Genomic DNA, 23,004 nt, shown 5'->3' with positions numbered 1-23,004 from the left:
TTTGAGAACTCTTGGTGTACTTGAGTAAGTTTCAATGCATATTTTTTTTTAAAATTATGCTGATTTCTTTTCACTCATGGGATAATTGCAAATGGTCTAATTTAAAATGGTTGTTCCTAGCACTAATTTTTTAGTGTTGCAATTTTATCTTCATCTTGAAGACTTTGGGACAAGCATTCAGTCTAAGGATTGCGATCTTCATGGTAGTCTGATGTACAGTTTAGATTTTAAACAGACACCTCCATATTTCAATTTCTGGACCAGATACTTTATTGCATAGAACAATTGCTTGAGGTCAATATTTTTTCCTTGCAAGGGGTTATTATATTTGCGATCTTCCTGATGGCGGGGGTGTCCAGAACCAGGGGTCACAGTCTAAGGATAAGGGGTAAGCCATTTAGGACTGAGAAGTTCATGGAAGGAGCCCCGAGGAGGGGCGGTTGGTGAGAAGGTCACGGAAGGAGGAGCGGCTGGTGAGCAGGCCCGGGCGTTGGGCTGAAGATTGTCGGACAGGAGGAATGGTGGAAATGGAATGGTGGCGCGCACCGACGCAGCGGCTTTGCTTCTCCCAGTCATGGGAGCTTGCAAGATCACATTTCGTTGTTCATGTACTTGTGCAATGACAAAGTTGAATTATTATTATTATTATGAGGAGGAATTTCTTCACCGAGCGTGGTGAACCTGTGGAATTCTCTACCACAGAAGGCAGTTGAGGCCAACTTATTAAATATAGTCAAGAAGGGGTTAGATATATTTCTTAAGGCTAAAGGGATCAAGGGATATGGGGAGAAAGCAGGGGCAGGGTACTGAATTTGGATGATCAGCCATGATCTCATTAAATGGCGGAACAGGCTCGAGGGGCCGAATGGCCTACTCCTGCTCCTATCTTCTATGTTTCTATGTCAATGGGGATCATTTCACTATGCAAGAAATGATCACTTGTTATAGTGGTATATTTTAGAATAATTAGCTGTTGCATTGCATATGTGAGTATCTCACTGCAAAACTGCCTGGTGGCATAAATAAAATACTTTTATTGAGGGTGCAAATCGACTATAGATTGCAGTCTAAAACTGGTTCATCTTCAAGTGCACAGCACTCGTATAAACTTGCCACTCAAAATTGATTTTAAAAAAGATTCTGAAGCAGGTTTTCAGTCCCTAGACATGCATATATTAAGATGAAATAAGAGGATATAATTATGATGAGCGACTTGGAAAAATCAGGTTATTTTCACTGGAGCAGAGAACATCAAAGAATTTACTAGGTACTTAAATTTTCAGAGGTTGTGGGCGGAATAGTAGAAGATTATTTCCATTTATTGGTGAATTTGTAAGAAGATGACTATTTCAATTAGTATAGAAGAAGGGAGGCAGAATTTTTTCCTTGCAAGGGGTTATTAGGACGTGGAATACATTATCAAGTGGCGTTGAAACTGAGTTAATCTCATTGGGCCAGATATTCCGATCCCTACGGGTGAGTACGCACTGTGTACACACCCATAGGGACATCGGATATGCCGGTTTCAGTCATGCACAGCGCATGCGCTGAAAACCGGCATTTCCGATCTGTCAAGACCGTTCTTGACGGATCGAACGCCTGCCCTGGAGAAGGGTCTCTTCGGGCGGATAGTTCTGCTTTCTGGAGAACCTCTGCCCGCAGAAAACCCTTAGAAATCTTACGCCTGGTAAAAGCAGGTGTAAGACCTGCTTTTACCAGCATAAGATTTGAAAAAAAGTAAAAAAAATCTCTCTCCATTTTATCATTTAAAAATACTTTAAAAAAAGGTGTTTATTTTTAGCCCTGTAAAATATTCAATTATTTTTTCAAAATTAAATTTTTATTTAAAATATTTAATTTATTGCAATTTCAACTAATTTTAAAAATGTGATTTAAATTTTTTTTTTTTTTTAAATATTTTACTGAATTTTTGGGGTGATCGCCATTCATATATTGGACAGGTCTATCTGTCAAGTGTATGAAGGGAGATTCCCTTCTTTGATTGGCTCCTCATGGCCTACATGATCCCAGGGACGCTTGCGAACCGCATGCGCCTCTGGGATTCGTGGGCCCTGCGCACTTGGAGTTTGGAGAGGCCCAGGATCGGAACTATACGCACCTCGGGTAAGTGTAGATTTTTTCCAGATCGGGGGCCTCGGCACGTGGGAAGCCTCCGATCGGAAAATACGGCCCAATATTTAAGACGAAATTGGCTAGCCACAACAAATTGCATTTGTATAGTAACTTTTAATGTAGGAAAACATCCCAAGCTGCTTGGCAGAAGCTCAATTAGACAACATTTTGACACTGAGCCAAAGTAGGAGATATGACGAGGGGTGACGAAAACCATAGTCAGAGAGGTAAGTTTTAAGGAGGATCCTGAAGGATGAGAGAGAGGTGGTGAGGTTTAGCGAGGGAGTTACAAATACACTTGATTTTTTTTTTCCACAGGTATGTAGAAAGACCTGTGAAATGAAAATACAGTAGATAGATCTGGTGGGACATTTAGTACTGGCTCAAGCAAAACAGCCTCCTGCACTAAATATTTATTCTACAATGGAAGCTGCAGTTGAATCCTTACCATTCAGTGCATGACTTCTGATTCGAGGTTCATGTTTTTAAAATTAATGGTACTTACTAGGCAAGAACTAGGCTTCTAACATTGAAAACGTGATTTTTTTTTCATTCCGTTCTCAAGCATTCTGAGTTTCAGATATGAACTTGCCAAAAATTCTCAAATTTCAAACCAGTTTTCCATGTCCTGGAACACATAGAAAGATATTAAAGCCTTGTACAACTATTCCGCTCTAGTCCTAGATCTGTTGAGCAAACCAGAATTGTACCTTTGACAGTTTCAAGAACAAAAGATTCTGAGTGGCATTGCAAAAATGCTTTGTTGATGTAGATTGGTGCAAGAACAAACAAATATTTTCACAGTGAAAGATGAGTGGTAAAATTAGTGACTCCAGATTGACTTTCTTTCCTTGTTGAATTGCGGTGGTGAAGCTTTGACATTTCTTATTCAATTCTCATTGTAGGTGGCACTGTGGTCGGTAAGATTATTCATGTAATTTTGCAGCTTGGATTCATCATGTAACGCTCTCTATTTGTCAATGGTTTTATCACCTTGCAGCTGAATTGTAGTATTGATCCACTTGGGGAACACCAGATTGCACTAATATGGGGTGATCAGATTAGAGCATGTTTTTAGATTCAGGTGACCTTTCTTGTAGATTAAATCAACTAAAGGACTGTCAGAATGACCTTAATCTTAGCACTTTATGTAGGTCATTTCAAAAACTGAGTCTCATTTTTAAATCATGAAGGAAATATAGCCCTTAAAGTATTTACTAAAATGATTATTTTTAAAATTAAGGAAATCTGTGACACACACACACCTCTTTTGGGGTCTCTACTGAGCAAGTCATAAATAAATATATCTCACTTCTGCAGTAGAATTATTAGTTTCAATATGCCATTACGTTATTTGTCTTCTGATAGATTTCCCTCACCTCTGGTTGATGAGATCTTGGTTTGTGTCTGCTCCCATCTCCTGTGTTTGCACATTCATTTACTTCTCTTCTCACAGAATTGGGTCCCTTTCTCTTTACTTTTCATCTCATTAGCTTCCCCATCCTTCCCCGTCTCCATTCTGCTATCTCAAATTTGACCAAACAGCAAGCACATTGGTCCATCTGCTATCCTCTGTTCTCTGCTTTCCAGAACACCGTTGCCTCTAATTCCCTCGTTCAGTCACTCTTCCATCACCCTTACTTCTGGCTTCTTTCTCTTTTTCATACACTTTATTATGTAACCAAAGCAGATTTGAAACCTGTCCATTTACTTCATATTTACACCACCAAGCTTTCTTTCCACGAGACAACAATTTTCATGTACTCTCTGTTTGTGTCCTGTATTTGCTCAAAGTGCAACCACCTGTCTGTTGATGTGATGGAATTCCTGAACATTTCTGTTCTGTTTACCAGTGTGATCATGACATTCAACTCCGTTACCTTCTCACTTTAATCTTTTAGTCTTTGGCCTTCTACACAGCTCCATATGATAACACAGACTTCAGGAATGGTATCTTGCCTTTCTTCTAAGGAGTCTATAATTTCTTTTCTAAATATTGACCCTTGCAATTTTCTGGGTACCGTAATGTAGTGGATTTGCTACTAGATTAATAATCCAGTGACTTGAACTAATGATTTAGAGAACACGAGCTTAAATCCCACTGTGAATTCAGTTTTTTTTTAAATCTGGAAATTAAAAGCTGGTATCAGTAAAAGAAAAAAAAGTGACCATGAAGCCAACAGATTGTTGTAAAAACCCAACTGGTTTACTCATGTACTTTAGGAAAGAAAACTGGCTGCCCTTGCCTGGTCTGGCCTATGTGACTCCAGTCCCAGTGTGGTTGATTCTTAACTGCCTTTTTGAAGTGGCCTAGCAAGCCACTCAGTTGTATCAAACATCAGGCCAACTAAGGATGGGCAGTAAATGCCAGTCCTGTCAGTGACACCCCGATCCTGAGAATGAATAAAAAAAAGCTTCATACCTTAGCTGTCTTTTCCTATCTCTAAGTTTCGTTATTCACATAAGAAATAGGAGCAGGAGTAGGCCATTTGGCCCTTTGAGCCTGCTCTGCAATTCAGTAAGGTCATGGCTGATCTTCTACCTCCTCTCCACTTTACTGAACTATCCCCATACCCCTTGATTCCCTTAATATACAAAAATCTATCTATCGATCTCTTGAATATACTCAACGACTGAGCCTCCACAGCTCTTTGGGGTAGAGAATTCCAAAGATACACCACCCTCTGAGTGAAGAAATTTCTCCTCATCTCAGTCCTAAATGGCCGACCCCTTATTCTGAGACTGTGACCCCTGGTTCTAGACTCCCCAGCCAGGGGAAACATCCTCCCTGCATCTACTCTGTCAAGCCCTGTAAGAATTTTGTATGTTTCAATGAGATCACCTCTCATTCTTCTAAACTCCAAAGAATATAGGCCTAGTCTACTCCATCTGTCCTCATAGGACCAATCCCCTGATCCCAGCAATCAGTCTGGTGAGCCTTCGTTGCACTCCCTCCATGGCAAGTATATCCTTCCCTCAGTAAGGAGACCAAAACTGGACACAATACGCCAGGTGTGGTCTCATCAGGGCCCTATATAATTGCAGTAAGACATCTTTACTCATACTCAAATCCTCTTGTAATAAAGGCCAACATAGCATTTGCTTTCCTAATTGCTTGCTGTACAGATTCGTCAAACATGATTTCCCTTTCATAAATCCGTGTTGACTGTGCCCAATCCTATTATTTTCTAAGTGCCCTGTTACCACGTATTTAATAATAGATTCTAGCATTTTCCCTACTACTGATGTCAGGCTAACTGGTCTGTAGCTCCCCATTTTCTCTCTTCCTCCTTTCTTAAATAGTAGGGTTACATTTGCTACCTTCCAATCCACGGGAACCATTCTAGAATCTATGGAATTTTGGAAAATGACAACCAATGCATCCACTATCTCTACAGCCAACTCTTTAAAAACCGTAGGATGTAGGCCATGAGGTCCAGGGGATTTATTGGCTTTCAGTTCCATTAATTTCTCCATTACAGGTAGACTACCCTTTATCCGGACTTCCGAAAACCGAAACCCTCTAAAAACCGAAGGTTTCTTCGTTCAGCGTAAGTCGTGCGTACGAACGAAAAAACCTTCGGTTTTTAGAGGGTTCCAGTTTTGGAAGTTCGGATAAAGGGTAAGTCGTGCGCACGACCCCCCGCCGGCCCCGACAACCGCCAGCCCCGACAACCGCCGACGACCCCGCCGGCCCCGACAACCGCCGACGACCCCGCCGGCCCCGACAACCGCCGACGACCCCGCCGGCCCCGACAACCGCCGCGGACCCCGCCGGCCCCGACAACTGCCGACCCCCCCCCCCCCCCCCCCCGCGTACCCCGACTGACCTACGCTGAGCGTCAGCGTAAGTCGTGCGCACGACCCCCCGCCGACACCCCCGCCGACCCCCCCGCGGACCCCCGCCGACCCACCTTCCGAAATCCGAAATTCTCCTTTATCCGAAACTCGGCTGGTCCCGAGGTTTTCGGATAAAGGATAGTCTACCTGTACTACTTTTTCATGAATACCAATATCTTTCAGTTCCACAATTTTCGGGAAGACTTTTGCGTCGTCTTCCTTGAAGACCGACACAAAGAGACCGATTTTTGCCAGCCCTGGGGAGGCAGGTTTGGAGGCGGGACTGCCGGGAAAATGGCAGAACCCATGAAAATGGTACCCATCCCGCCCCCAACCTGCCTCCGTGCCATCTTCCCAGGAGGCGGGTACCCGACCCACGCCGGGTCCCGTCTCCTGGAGGCAGGAAGGGGATTTCCCTTAATTAGCCTGCTGGGTGGGCTTAACAAGGTCAATCAAGGGGAAAATAGCGTGGATTGGCCACAAGTCGATGGAGGCGGGACTAAAACCCGACAAGCAGCAGTCCCGCCTCCAATGCGCCCCCATTGGTAAAATCACCCCCAAAGTATTTGTTTCATTTCTCTCCATTTTCTTATTCCCCATTTATAATTTCTCCTGTCTCAGTCTGTAAGGGACCCACATTTACTTTCACGAACCTTTTCCTTTTTACATACCTATAGAAGCTTTTACAGTCTGTTTTTATGGATCTTGCTAGTTTACTCTCATTCTATTTTCCCTTTCTTTATCAATTTCTTGGTCCTCCTTTGCTGAATTCTAAAATCCTCCCAATCCTCAGGCTTACTACTCTTTGGCAGCATTATAAGCCTCTTCCTTTGATGTAATACTATCTTTAACTTCTCTTGTTAGCCACGGTTGGACCACTTTTTCTGTGGGATTTTTATGCCTGAAAGGAATGTATATTTGTTAATTATGTATTAATTCTTTAAATGCTAGCCATTGCTCGTCCACTGTCATACCTTTTTAATGTAGTTTCCCAATCTACCTTGGCCAACTCGCCCCTCATGCCTACGTAGTTTGCTTTGTTTAGATTTAAGATCCTAGTTTCGGATTTATCTAAGTCACTTTCAAACTCAATATAAAATTCTATCATATTTTGGTCACTCTTCCCTAAAAGCCCTTTTACTACAAGGTTATTAATTAACCCTTTCTCATTGCACAATACTAGATCTAAAATAGCCTGTTCCCTAGTTGGTTCCTCAACATACTGATCTAGAAAACTATCTTGCATAAATTTCATGAATTCGTCCTCCACACTATTACTACAAATTTGGTTTGCCTGGTCTATATGTAGATTAAAGTCCCCCATGATTACTGTATTACCCTTGTTACATGCACCTCTAATTTCCTGATTTATACTCTGCCCTACATTACAACAACTGTCTGGGGGGCCTATAAACAACTCCCACCAATGTTTTCTACCCCTTGCTGATTCTTAGCTCCAGCCAAACTGATTCTACTTCTTGATTTTCAGAGCTAAGATTCTTTCTCTGTACTGTCTTTATCCCATCCTTTATTATCGGGGCTACCCCTCCTCCTTTTCCATTTTGCCTATCCCTTCTAAAAGTTATGTATCCTGGAATATTTAGTTCCCAACCTTGGCCACTTTGCAACCATGTCTCCGTTATGGCTATTAGATCAAACCTGTTAATTTCAATCTGCGCTATTAATTCATCTATTTTGTTGTGAATGCTTCGCGCATTCAGATATAGTGCCTTTAGCTTTGACTTATTTCTATTTTTCACTGATGCCTTATTACCTTTGTTACTCTCTCTCTCCCTTCCTGACCCACTCTGCTTATTTTTACCCAAAACTCTAACTCTGCTCTAGAGCCTTGACATTTCTCTCGCTGCTTTTAAATTTACTCTTTCCTGAATCCTCCCACCACCACCCCCCAATCATTAGTTTAAAGTCCTGTCTACTGCCCTAGTTATTTGGTTCGCCAGGACACTGGTCCCAGCCCGGTTTAAGTGGAGCCTGTCCCAGTGGAACAGCTCCCTCTTTCCCCAGTACTGGTGCCAGTGCCCCATAAACCGAAACCAGTTCCTCCCACACCACTCTTTGAGCCACGCATTTAAACCTCTAATTTGTTTGTCGCTATGCCAATTTGCTCATGGCTCAGGTAACAATCTACAGATTATTACCTTTTGAGGTTCTGCTTTTTAATTTGGATCCAAGATCCTCAAATCCCCTCAGCAGAACCTCATTCCTAGTTCTACCCATGTCGTTGGTTCATACGTGGACCAGGACAGCTGGATCTACCGCCTCCCACTCCACGTTATTCTCCAGCCGCGAGGAGATGTCTTTAACCCTGGGATCGGGCAGGCAACACAACCTTCGGGACTCTCGGTCATGGCTGCAGAGAACAGTGTCTATCCCCCTGACTATACTGTCCCCCACCACAACTACATTCCCTTTCAATCCCCCCACTTGAATGGCCTCCTGCAACATGGTGCCATGGTCAGCCTGCTCATCCATCCTGCAGGCTTTTCCCTCATCCACACAGGCAGCAAGAATCTCATACCTATTGGACAAGGGCCAAGGCTGAGGCTCCTCCAGCACTGCGCCTGGGGTCGTCTTACCTGCCTGAGTTGCATTCACACCCTCCTGTCCCCGACCACTAACCAGACCTGTACCACTACCTAACCTAAGGGGTGTGACTACCTCCTGGATCAAAGTGTCCAGGTAACTCTCCCCATCCCTGATGCCCTGCAATGTCTGCACCTCAGATTCCAGCTCAAAAACTCTGAGCTGAAGTTCCTCAAGATGCAGGCACTTACTTCAAACATGGTTGTCCGGGATATCAATGCTCTCTACAAACTCCCACATACTGCAGGTGCAGCACACTGCCTGCACTGCCATCCCTATATGACCTTGATTTATTTAATTAAATTTTTACTTAGGTAACTTAGTTTACAGTGTATTTTCTTGACTATTTGCTTGATCTAGATTAAGCTATCCGTACTGAAATTAAATATCTACCTGTAACACACAGCACTACAAGTTGTGTAGGCAAAAAGCAACAACTCCGTCCCTCTCCTCCGAATTCCCAGACAAAGCACTCTGTTCAAGTCCACTCCATTTATTCCCGCTCTGTGCAGACCGCAGACATTCCAGTCTGTTGCCTTCAATTATGCCACTTGTCCTTTTCACAGCCTGAATGAGATTACTTTATTTATTTAATTCAGTACTTTTCACATCCTTCCAGAGTTTTTTAAAATCAGGGTATTAATATATTAGCTGCTTCTTTGTAGTAGTTTTTGCTGTGAGCTAATCTCTCCAACCTCCTCCCAGTCCCTCCCTGCTCTGCCCCTCTGGACTACGCCAGTAAATTAGGAATCATCACCCCTCTCCGCATATCGTTTAAAATGTGCGTTCACTTGTGAATAAGGGCCTTGTCATCCATGACCTTAATGTGGACGATCAAATTGACATCATGGCATTGTAGGAGACATGGGTAAGGGGTGATGAAACCTGCCCCTTAATGAAGCTTTCCCACCTGGCTATGCGTTCCACTGTATTCCACACCCAAACTGCTGTGGTGGTGGTGTAGCCCTTATATCTAAATTCTAAATCACACCTTGGTCTGTCTCCCTACTCCTCCAGCAACTTCTCTTTTCAGCACCTCACCCTGTTCTACCCCTCATTTCTCTTTTTAAAAAAATCCTTATTCTGTATCGCCCACCCAAATACCACACTAATTTCCTGAATGAGATATCTTTTCTGATTTCCTCCCTCTGCCTCTGCACCGAGCAAACTCTCATCCTCAGTGATTTCAACCTACATCTCAACTCGTCTTGCTCCCTCTCCTCTGAGTCCACTGCCCTCCTTTCCTCCCTTAATCTTTCCCTTTCTGTCAACTCCCCCACCTATATACACGGCTACCTGCTCTATCTTGTCATCTCATGTGGTCTCGCTATCCCCTCCGTGGCAATCTCCGACCATTTCTTTGTATCACTCTCTACCAATATAATCCACTTCTTTTCATATCCGCCCCTGGAAAAAAAACTCCCTCAAGTCACTTACCACTGCCTATTCTAATTCCCAACTACCTAGCCTTTGACCTACTATTCTCCATGACATCTCTGCAGCTACTGACGTACTAAATCACACCCTCCACCACCTTTGATGCCCTTATCCCCACTAAACTTATTACAGTCTCTCGCCCTAGTCATTCCCCCGGTCTACCCCTCATCTCCGCTCCCTTAAGTCCAAGGGACGCAGATTTGAACATCTTTGGCAGACAACTGGTCTAATGATGCATCACCAGATTTGGCTCGATCATATAAAGCACTACCGAGTCCTGCTCTCCACCACTAAAACCGCCCACTATTCTAAGATCATCCAAGATGGCAAAAATAACACCAGGTTTCTCTTCTCTACCATTAATCATCTTCAAATAAACACCCTCCCCTGCCGCCTCCTCCCTCACCTCCAACAATAAATGTGAGGAGCTCATGGACTTCTTTGTTAAAAAGATCAACAACATCTGTTCAACTGCTTGTACTTTCAATTCCCTCCCTTCCCCTAGCCCACTGGACCTTACTTCCTACTCGTTTTCCCCTCTGCCCTAACCCTAAATTTGCATATTTCTCTAATTTCTCTCCTATCTCGCCTCTTATCCTTTCAAAGTTCATCTTGTCAATGAGACAGACCTCCTGCTCTCTCAACCCTATTCCTACTAAATTGCTGAGAACCCAACTTTCCTTTCTGGCTCCCATGTTAGCAGATATGGTTAACGGTTCTCTCCTCCAGTATTGTCCCCCTTTCCTTCAAATCAGCTATCATTACCACCCTCCTCAGAAAACCAACCCTTGACCCCTCTGTCCTTGCCAACTATAACCCCCATCTCCAACCTCCCTTTCTTCTCAAGTTCTTGAACATGTTGTCGCCTCCCAAATCCGTGCCCATCTTTCCAAGAACTCCTTGTTTGAATCCTTCCAATCAGGCTTCTGTCCCTTCCACAGTACTGAAACTGCTCTTACCAAGGTCACAGATGACATCCTAATTGACTGCGACAAAGGTAATCTATCCCTTCTCATCCTTCTGGACCTGTCTGCAGCCTTTGACATGGTTGACCACAAAATTCTGCTCCATTGACTCTCCACCGTCATCCAGCTGGATGGGGCGGCGCTCGCCTGGTTTCATTCCTATATTTCCAGCCGTAATCTTAGAATCACCTGCAATGGTTTCTCTTCCCGATCCCGCGCTGTCACCTCTGGTGTCCCGCAAGGATCTATCCTTGGCCCCCTCCTATTTTTCATCTATCTACATGCTGCCCCTCGGTGACATCATCCGGCAACACAACGTGAGTTTTTCTACATGTACGCTGATGATACCCAGCTCTACCTCTCCTCCACCTCCCTCGAACCCTCCACCTCTCTATACTATCAGACTGCTTGTCCAACATCCAGCACTGGATGAGTAGAAATTTCCTCCAAGTAAATATCGGGAAGACCAAAGCCATTGTCTTTGGTTCACGCCACAAACTCTCTTCCCTTTCCACTGATTCGATCCCTCTCCCTGGTAAATGTCTAAGGCTGACCAAATCTGTTCGCAACCTTGGTGTCATATTTGATCGCGAATTGAGCTTCCTACCTTATATCCGTTCCATCAGTAAGACTGCCCATTTGCACCTTTTGTAATATCGCCCGTCTCCGCCCTTACCTCAACTTATCTGCTGCTGAAAACCTCATCCATGCCTTTTATCACCTCTAGACTTGATTATTCCAAAGCACTCTTGGCTGGCCTCCCTAGTTCTACCCTCCATAAACTTGATGCCATCTAAAACCCTGCCACCTGTATGCTAAGTTGCACCAAATCCCATTCACCCATCTTCCCTGTGCTTGTTGATCTACATTGGCTCCCAGTTAAGCAATGCCTCGATTTTAAAATTCTCATCCTTGTTTTCAAATCCCTCAATTACTTCCCTACCTCTGTAATCTCCTCCAGCCCTATAATCCCCCTAGACCTCTACGCGCTGCCTTTTGAACATCCAGGATTTTAAATGTTCCACCATTGGCGGTCGTGCCTTCGGCTGCTTAGGTCCGAAGCTCTGGAATTTCCACCCTAAATCTCTCTGCCTCTCCAGTTCTCTTTGCTCCTTTTAAGACGTTCCTTAAAGCCTACCTCTTTGACCAAGCTTTTGGTCATCTGCCCTAGCATCTCCCTTATACAGCTCGGAGTCAAATGTTTGTTTTTGATCACACCCCTGTGAAATGCCTTGGGACGTTTTATTACATTAAAGGCGCTATATAAATATTTGCTGTTGTTGGTCATTCATTTAAAACGGCTCGCTTGTCTTTTTTCCAATTCCAATGAAGAATCTCTACCCATAAATTTAGATGTGTATTTTTTATTTTGTCTCCTTCTCCATGTGTTGTAACTGGGAGTATGTAGAATCACAGAATATTGCAACACAGAAATGGGCCTTTGGACCATCAGGCATGTGTTGTCTTTTTCACCACCTGAGTTATTGGCCTAGATTTTGTGCCAGTATTGATGGTGAACTGTCAGTGTTCACCATCATTACTCCTCTGAAACTGACCATAACTTCAAGATTTAGTGCAGGCGCATCTAAATGCGGAAATCCTGAAGTTGCTGTCAGTCATTCCCTGCTCCACCACAGGCTGCACTATGGAACTCCCCATAGCCGGCAATCGGTGAAATAAGTTGAACTGATGAAAACATAAGCTTTTCCGCTGTAATATCGCTGTTAAACACCCCATTAAAAGTTCATCCTTGTTGGAATAGGTGTAACTGGGGTTTTGACAGCATATTGAATGTTGAACAACCGTGCTAGCCCTGAAAAACAAATGTTATATTTGTGGAATGCCAAATTTCTCCATTATGATAGAAAATTACTAGATTTTTAAAATAAAATATATTTTTTATTTTTTTAAGTTTGTTTGGTATTTCAGCTTCTACCTTTACCCTATGTGTATGTACTAATCTTTATTTCGCTCTCTGTAAAATTTTTATAAAGTGAATTGAATCAATGCTTTTTATTTCTTGGTTTGCTGTCCAAGAATTCTTCAATGTGATTGGCTGCTTAGATAGCTTGATTACATCACTGCTGTTCTGTACTGGGGATATCCTTTTGACAGTGCTACAATCAATTTAACGTTGAGGAAGCTTACATTTTCGCCATAGAGATCGTGAGATCTTTGTGGGCAGCTTTCTTCGCAGGCAGGGTGATTGCTGTCGCTTCACCGCTGACAAATTCTGGGCCATTTAGTCTAATCCTACTCTGCTGTTGATTCATCTTGCTCTTTAATATTTATCTTTTTCAAGCAGCTATCTAATTCCTTTATTAAAAAATAAACATGGATTCTGTTTTAAAGATAGTTTGTGTCAAAGAATTCCACATTCTAACTTTTGTGTAAAGATTATTTTTTAATCTACCCCCCTCTAATTCTTTTTGTGATTTCATTTGTGCCCTCTCATTACCATCTCACAACCAGTGGGAACAATCTATCACTATTTTACTTCATTATAACCTTTCAGAATCTTGAAGACCTCGATTAGATTGCCTGTTAACCTTCTATGCAGTAGTGAAAAATGCCCCAGTTTCACATCTCTCTTCATACTGTAACTTCTCATCCTTTGTAATGGTTTTATCTACTTGCACATCCAGGTTTTTCTGTTCCATTTAAAATCGCATCACTTGAGGTGTATTTCCGTGTCTTGTCTTTGCTTCCAAATTGTATGAACACAGTTTTATACAGTGAGTTGTATGTCCATCCTGCAAGCTTTTCTGTGTCTTCTTGCAGTCTTTCACAATCTTCATCACAATTTAATAACAGCAAATTTCAATATTGTTCCCTCAATTCCAAGTACAGATCATTTATTACAGAGTAAATAAGAGCAGCTTCCAACACTGACCCCTGTGAAATGCCACTCGCTGAACCTTTCCATCTCCTACTCTATTTGTTTTCTGCCCTCCAACCATTTCTCTACCCATGTGCCAGATTCTGTTTGATTTATTGAACCATTATCTTTGTTGTGAGTTTCTTTTGTGGTACTTCATCAAATACTTTTTTCAAAATCTATAAACACCACATCTACTTCAGCTAGGCTTTCTTTCTTATCTCTTCCAAGAAGACTTTTGCTTTTCTAATATGTGAACTATAGCATGTGTGTGATAAATTTCCCCAGCAATTTTGCTTACTTGATTATATGTAGACAGCCTTGTTTATCAACTTTGTTACTTAGCTGTGCTGTGTGGTTTGAATATTGCCAAAACTGTTGATACAAAATCATAACTTAATGTTTGGTGTTTTTAATACTGTTTCCTTTTATAAGTTATTCATAATATAGAAATTTATAATACTGAATTAGATTTAACAATAGATTAAAATTCATTTTGTCCTTTTTAGATGCACAACAGAATTGTGGAGACACAAGACTTTAAAACAATGTAAATATTAATACACATTTTAAGCAAGGGATTGTGTTTGCTCTTCACTGCATAAAATGTTTGTATTCATTGAATTAAAACGGTCCTTCACTGCAGTTTCTTTTTATCAGAAGCCTTATCCATTTTGATTATTCTTTAGGGTTCCTAGCCCTGTATCTGAATCCTAAATTAAGGTTAAAATGTAAGCTTCATATATTGAATGTAAAAGGAGCGCTTCAATTATTTTCCCATAGGCTAGTTCTGGGCAGTCATCTGAATTAACTGAGATTAGCAAAGGTTACTTATAAAGGGATTCTACAAGATGATTATCGATCTCCGATGGTTCTTGCTGGATTAAGGATTATTGAACTGGAGGTATGTCCACTCTCTTTATAATAGTGAGGAGTTATGGATATGTATTTAATTCCAATGTGGACTTCCAGCCACATCTTCATAAGGATTAGGATGCTGAATCTTCTCACTTTTGGGTGAGACTAGGTATTTATGGCTTTATTAACCTGTGTTTGGTAATCCATTTTTGTTCAGAATAACTCATTGCCCTATTTATTATCTGCTTCCCTGTGGTAAGTCTTTTGGCTGGGAAAGTGGAGGATCATTTTTTTTTTAAAAAAAAGGGATTTTCTCTCTTGCCACCTTTTTTGTTTTTTAAACATATTTTTGAGTTATCGTCTGTAAGCACATATAAGCTCCAGTCTTCTGAGATTCCACATGCAGTGCAGAGGATCACTCGGGATGCACCTGATTTTTTTTGACGGAAAATTTAGGGCCATAGAAATGACAACTCACTCCTGGAATATCCGGCCTCATTTTACATAGAATTACATAGGATATGCAGCATAGAACCAGGCCATTAGGCCCAACCAGTCCATGCCGGTGTTTATGCTCCACTTAAGCCTCCTCCCGTCTTTCCTCATCTAACTCCTCCCGTCTTTCCTCATCTAACTCTATCAGCACAACCTTCTCTTCCCTTCTTCCTCATATGCTTATCTAACCTCCCCTAAACTGTATCTACACTATTCGCCTCAACCACTCCCTGTGGTAGTGAGTACCACATTCTCACCACTCTCTGGATAAAGAAGATTCTTCTGAATTCCCTATTTGATTCTTGGTTACAATCTTATATTGATGGCCTCTAGTTTTGCTCTTCCCCACAAGTGGAAACACTCTCTCTGTTTACTCTATCAAAACCTTTCATAATTTTAAAGACCTCTATTAGATCACCCCTCAGCCTTCTCTTGTCAAGAGAAAAGGGACCCTGCCTGTTTCCTGATGGGTATAACCTTGCATTTCTGGTATCATCCTTGTAAATCCTTTTTGCACCCTCTGCAGTGCTTCTGTATCCTTTTGATAATATGGTGACCTGAACTGTACACAGTATGCCAAGTGTGATCTAACCAAGATTCAAAACAAGTTTAGCATAACTTCTCTTTTTCAAATCTATCCCTCTAGAAATAAACTCTCTTGCTTGGTTTGCTTTTTTTATGGACTTATTAACCAGTGTTGCTACTTTTAGTGCTTTGTGTATTTGTGCTCCAAGATCCCTTTGCTCCACCGCCCCATTTAGATTCTTATTTTCTGTAATGTATACAACATTGAAGGGACTACTTTGTTTTGCGGATGTACATCCTTAGTTGCGAGCGTATATAACAGATGCGTATCGATTTGTACAGTCAGTGCCGAAGTTCCAGTTACCCAGTAAAGATCACTTGAAGTTACTCTCAGTCTCTGCTGCTTTTTTATTTTATGTAGTTGTGTGTAGCGGTACAAACACAACAAATTGGCGACGAGAATTATGAACCTACGTCTTCCTATTCTGGCATCGCATCCAGAGGACACCGAAACTTGGAAGAAAGGAGCGAGAAGGTAGAGAATACGGAGCATGCTTGCTAAGCTAGGCAGGGGATACGTAAGTCAAGTGAAAAGTGCACAGGGCTTGCATGACGCTAGCTAACTAGTAAAGAAAGAAAAACGGGTTTGGAAAAAAAATGGCGATGATTGGCACGATTGCAGCATTTGATAGCAGCATTGAAGACTGGCCAACTTACATTGAAAGAGTGGAGTTGTACTGTGAGGCGAACGGAGTGGAGGTAGAAAAGAAAGCCACTGTTTTGCTGAGTGTTATGGGTGCAAAGACATATGGGCTGCTACGTAGTTTATTAACCCCTGAAAAGCCAGCAAACAAAACATTCAAACAAATACTGGACACACTCCAAGACCATTTAAGCCCCAAACTACTGCTCATAGCCAAAAGATTTAAATTCCATAAACGGAACCAGAGCAAAAATGAAAGCATTTCTGAATATTTGGCAAAGTTGCGCAAATTATCAGAACATTGCCAATTTGGAGTGGGCTTATCAGACGCATTGAGAGACAGATTTGTGTGTGGTATGCAAAGTGAAAGCACACAAAAGAAGCTCCTGTCTGAAAAAGACCTCACATTGGAGAAGGCTCTAAGTATTGCAATATCAATGGAAGCAGCAGCACGTGGCGCTTTAGAAATTCAGCAAAAATCTCTGGAATATTCAACTAAAAAAATGTCACTGAAACAAAAAAAAGTGCTATCGCTGTGGCAAAATGTCACATGACCACAATGACTGTTGGTTTAAAGATAAAGACTGCAGACAATGTGGCAGATGAGGGCACATTGAAAGAGTTTGCAAAGCAAATAAGAAGCTGAAAACTGATACTATACAGAGTAACAAAAAGGTACATCAAGTGACTGAAAACAAGAAACCTTTCAAAGATAGATACAAGAAGGTACACTACGTGACTGGAGACAGTTCAGATAAAGAAAAAAGTGACGCAGACTCACAGGAAGAGGATCTGGCTTGTCTAAAACTACACAGTGTGAAAGAGACGGGATCACAGAATAATATGGGTTACTCCAGAAGTGGCAGGAGTTAGGCTGAAAATGGAGTTGGACACAGGCTCAGCTTTAACAGTGATCTCTGTACATGACTACAAACGACTGTTTTCACACATACCGTTAAGGCCAACTAAAGTACTGTTAAAGACATACACAGGACAAAGAGTGTGCCCCAAAGGTAAAATAAAAGTGACAGTGACATACAAAGAAAAGAAAAATACCGCAATTGAACCTCTGTGTAGTGGAAAATGGAGGACCACCATTGCTGGGATGTGAATGGCTCAGGAAAATACAGTTGGATTGGCACACCATCCAAGCACTGTTTTTGTGTCAGCAAAGGAGGACAGCAACGCCACTCCTGACACTGTCACAAATACTCTCTGACTCTCAGGAAGTGTTCAAGAAGGGAATAGGAACACTTAAGGGCATGAAAGCAAAAATTAAGATTGAGGAGAACGCAAATCCAAAGTTCCACAAGGCCAGACCAGTGCCTTATGCAATTCGCCCTTCAGTAGAAACAGAGCTGGAGAACTTGGAGCAGTTAGGGGTCCTGTCCAAGGTGGATTGGAGTGAATGGGCCACACCTATAGTTCCAGTGATGAAGAAAACCTCCAGCACAAAACCAGGAAAGCCAAGAAAAGTGTGCATCTGCGGAGACTTTAAAGTGACTGTTAACCCAGTCCTCCACACAGTACAGTACCCATTGCCTCGCATTGAGGACATCTTTGCTTCCCTGTCAAGAGGGGAACGCTTCACAAAGATTGACTTGGCCCAGGCCTATCTCCAAATGGAAATTGATGATGCATCAACGTACCTGACAATAAATACGCACAAAGGCCTTTACCAGTACAATTGGCTGGTATTCGGAATAGCATCAGCTCCTGCAATCTGGCAAAGGGCAATGGACCAAGTCTTGCAGGGGATCCCAGGTACTCCGTGTTATCTTGATGACATCATCATTACTGGCAAGAATGACAACGACCACCTTTCCAACCTCGAACAGGTGCTCATCAGGTTACGGGAGTATGGGCTCCGAGCGAACCGAGACAAGTGTGAGTTTTTCAAAAAGGAAATCTCATACTGTGGACATGTGATTGACAAGGACGGTTTACACAAGTCTCCAGACAAGATTGAAGCTGTGATTAATGCACCAACACCTGAAAATGTGTCTCAGTTGAGATCATATCTTGGACTGGTGAACTACTATCACAAGTTCTTGCCCAACCTATCCACAGTGTTGCATCCACTAAATGCACTGCTACAGACAGGGTCACAATGGAAGTGGAGTGACAGCTGTGAACAAGCTTTTCAAGAGAGTAAAAGACTCATTACTTCAGAAGAGGTACTAGCTCACTTTGACCCATCCTTACCTATTCGACTGGCATGTGATGCTTCACCCCATGGCATTGGTGCCGTGTTGTCACAAGTTCCCAGACGGCTCAAAGACCAATAGCCTTTGCCTCAAGATCATTGACTACAGCTGAACGCAATTATGCACAGATTGACCGAGAGGCCCTCAGCCTTGTGTGGGGAGTCAAGAAATTCAACCACTACTTGCATGGTCAACAGTTTACACTGTTAACTGACCACCAGCCTCTCGTTTCAATCTTCAACCCAAGGAAGGGCATTCCAGTGATGACGGCACAACGGCTGCAGCGATGGTCACTCTTCCTAGGGGCTCACCTGTATGACATTGCATACAAGGGGACCAAGCAACATGGCAACGCTGATGGCTTGTCACGTTTACCACTGCCGACCTCAGAGGAAACTACAACAGTTGACTAAACAGAGGTATTTCACACAACAATAGTTGAGCAGCTACCAGTGACAAACTCCCTCATTGAAAGAGAAACACGTAATGACCCTACATTGTCAAAAGTTTATGACATCACTGTGAAGGGATGGCCAGCGCATGGTGACTCATTGTTTCCAGCATTCTCAGCTAGGAGGGAGCAATTATCAGTGTGTCGGGTAACACTGATGTGCGGCTCACGAGTTGTGATTCCTCCCAAGCTTCGTAACCGAGTGCTAGATGAACTGCATGAAGGCTACTTAGGTACGGTAAAGATGAACAGCCTTGCCCGTGGATACGTGTGGTGGCCGGGAATTGACAAACAGATCGAGGACCTGACAAAGAGCTGCTCAGGATGTCAAAAGGTCCAGAACACACCTCCACAAGCCCCTCTCCATCCATGGGAATGACCCTCATCACCATGGCAACGTGTGCACATCGACTTTGCTGGACCGTTCATGGACTCCATGTTCTTGATTGCAGTCGATGCACATTCCAAATGGCCTGAGGTCATTAAAATGAAATTAACCACATCTGAAAAGACCATTTCAGTTCTGAGGACCATGTTCGCTAGAAATGGCCTACCAGAACAAATCTGCACAGACAATGGATGACAATTTGTCTCTGACGAATTCCAAGGTTTCATGAGGAAAAATGGAATCGAGCACTACACATCTGCCCCGTACCATCCAGCTACAAATGGCTTGGCAGAAAGATTCGTACAGACTTTCAAGAAGGCCATCAAAGCAATGTACAGCGAGAATCTACCACTGCAACACAAGACAGACAATTTCCTCTTTGCTTATCGGAACGAAGTACACGCAGCCACTAATCGGACTCCAGCGATGATGTATCTGAACAGGAACCTGAGATCTCGCATGGACCTTCTTAAACCGAATGTACGTCTTGATGTAGAGAACAAACAGTTCAAACATTTGAATGCTAAGTCAACAAGAAGCTTCAGTGTGGGACAGTCAGTTCTTGCTCGTGATTTCCGGACGGAAAAGTGGCAACCAGGGACAATATCCACAAGAGAGGGACCACTGATGTATACTGTGGATGTGGGAGAGAATGTTTTGAGATGTCATGTGGACCAAATTCTGGATGTTCAGGTGAAAAACACCCCTATACCTCGGCCAGACTCACCTGACATGGAAACAGACACTCCTGATTCATCAGCACCAGCCTCATCCACAGCTGAGAGCTCCACCTGTGCTGATAGCTCACCTGATGCACCTGTACCTGTACAGTCTCATTCCCCAAAGCAAAAGAGTCTGGAGAGATGTTACCCAGAGAGGCAGAGGAGGCCTCCCCAGAGACTTGACTTGTAAAAGGGCTGTTGACAAAAAAAAGGGCTGTTGACAAAATAAAATGTTATGTTGGAATTTGAATTTTGTTACTTTTAAGAAAACAAAAAGGTTACTGTAAAGACAGGCTATCTATGTTAATTATAGAAATTTTGCATTAATATACTATTAAACTAAAGGGGGAGGAAGTGTAATGTATACAACATTGAAGGGACTACTTTGTTTTGCGAATGTACATCCTTAGTTGCGAGCGCATATAACAGACGCGTATCGATTTTGTATAGTCAGTGCCGAAGTTCCAGTAACCCAGTAAAGATCACTTGAAGTTACACTCAGTCTCTGCTGCTTTATTATTTTATGTAGTTGTGTATAGCGGTACAAACACAACATTTTCCAAGTAATATGTGACCTCCTTAATCATCTTACCAAAATGTAATACCTCACACTTATCTGTGTTGAAATTCATTTGCCAATTATATGCCCATTCTGCAAGTTTATTAACATAATCTTGTAATTTGTTGCAGTTCTTCTCAGTATTGACTATCTTCCCCAATTTGATATTGTTTAGAAATAGTGTTTTTGATTCCAAAGTCTAAATCATTATCAATTGTGAACAACAGTGGTCCCAGTACTGACCCTTGTTGGGACCCCACTTCCCACCTGCCACTCTGAATAGCTACCCTTTACCCCTGCTTTCTGCTTTGTCTTGCAGCCAGCTAGCTATCCATTCTGCTCCTTGTCCCCTGACTGCGCATGCGCTGACCTTATTCGTTAGTCTATTATGTGACACCTTTTCGAAGGCCTTTTGGAAATCTAGATGGATTACATCTACTGCATTGCTCTTGTGTACTCTCATTGTTACCTCTTCAAAGAATTCAGTGAGATTGGTCAAGCAGGTCTTTACCTTTTTGAAATCCATGTTGACTATTCATTATTATTGTAAGCTTTTTATTTCGACTGGCATTAAATTGACAGCAAGACCAATTCTTTTGAAGCAATTTGGAATAAGTTTATTAAACACACACTCCTGCACATCAAAACAATAGCCTACTGGTATTTATGGACTCTATTCGATTACAACTCATAAGGTAATGGGTTAGATTTACACAGACTTGTATTTCCCTGAGTCAAGCAATGCACGCGGCCTTTTTCCTTGCTTCTTGGTCTGGTCTGTAGAGGGAGGGTTTCTTATTTTTCCGCGTGGTCATCCAGAGAGAGAGAGCGGTTCCTTATTTTATATCTTTTTAAGTCCATTGTCTCGAGTCTAAATTGCTAAGACCCCAGGATTGGGTCTTCGTTTCATGGCAGTTCTTGATTGGCTTTCCTTTGAACATGTGTCAGTCTGCAGTGACTGGTGCCATTTCTTGATTAAGTTAATTGTTTGTTAACACCTTTTAGTGGCTCTTGAGTTTCGATGGTGAGTCTCTGTGGGAGTTATCCTGTTATGCAGGTTCCATTTGTTAAATTTCACGCCGTTGCCTTGAGCAGGGAGATCCATACACATCAAATTCATCTTTATTACATACATCTTATATTAATAGTCTCGAGTCCATCTCGCACACAAAACATATATTTTTATTCTTACTGTGGCGTACCGACCACAGAACGGACACAATCCGCTTTTCGGTCCGTAGACGACTAAATCAGGTGTCATGCCTTTAAGAAGGATCACACCTTTAAGAAACTCGATCTGCAACATAGTTAAGCCCAGAGCGGGGGAGGGGCAGTCGAAGCTGTGGACTGATGAAAGGCAGTCATGCTTGGTGTAGGCTCTGATGCCATTTTGTCATAGAGTCATAGAGTTTTACAGCACAGAAAGAGGCCCATCGTGTCTGCGCCGCCCATCCCTCCCTGTCCAGTCTAATCCCATTTTCCAGCATTTGGTCCATAGCCTTGTATGCAATGGCATTTCAAGTGCTCATCCAAATGCTTCTTGAATGTTGTGAGGGTTCCTGCCTCTACCACCCTTTCAGGCAGTGAGTTCCAGCTTCCAACCACCCTCTGGGTGAAAAAGTTCCTCCTCAAATCCCCCCTAAATCTCCTGCCCCTTACCCTGAATCTGTGCCCCCTTGTTATTGACCCCCCTACTAAGGGGAAAAGTTCCTCTTTATCTACCCTATCTATGCCCCTCATCATTTTGTACACCTCAATCAGGTCCCCCCTCAGCCTTCTTTGCTCCAAGGAAAACAACCCCAGCCTGTCCAGTCTCTCTTCATAGCTGAGGCGCTCCATCCCAGGTAACATCCTGGTGAATCTTCTCTGCACCCTCTCCAAAGCAATCACATCCTTCCTATAGTGAGGCGACCAGAACTGCACACAGTACTCCAGCTGTGGCCTCACCAGCGTTTTGTACAGCTCCATCATAACCTCCCTGCTCTTGCCTTCATTAGCAGAGGCATAGAATATAAGTATCCCATAAGCCTTTTTAACCACCTTATCTACCTGTTCCGCTGCCTTCAGGGATCTATGTACATGTACACCAAGGTCCCTCTGACCCTCTGTACTTCCTAGGGTCCTACCACTCATTGTGTATTCCCTTGCCTTATTTGTCCGTCCAAAATGCATCACCTCGCACTTTTCCGGGTTAAATTCCATTTGCCACTTTTCCGCCCATCTGACCAACCCGTTTATA

At 42.7% G+C, this 23,004-nt stretch overlaps 1 protein-coding gene across 6 annotated transcripts in view; it reads left to right on the top strand.

Annotated features, from left to right (window-relative positions):
* Window positions 1-23,004, top strand: part of gulp1b (GULP PTB domain containing engulfment adaptor 1b) — a 607,790-nt gene that overhangs the window by 133,101 nt on the left and 451,685 nt on the right. The gene's annotated exons all lie outside the window — the stretch shown is intronic.

The sequence above is a fragment of the Somniosus microcephalus genome, chromosome 4 (genome assembly GCF_052327205.1).
Source record: "Somniosus microcephalus isolate GS21.2 chromosome 4, FLI_Smic_1.0, whole genome shotgun sequence".
Lineage (NCBI taxonomy): Eukaryota > Metazoa > Chordata > Chondrichthyes > Squaliformes > Somniosidae > Somniosus > Somniosus microcephalus.
Note: the sequence above shows the minus strand (reverse complement) of the source record. Positions and strands in the feature narration are given on the sequence as shown.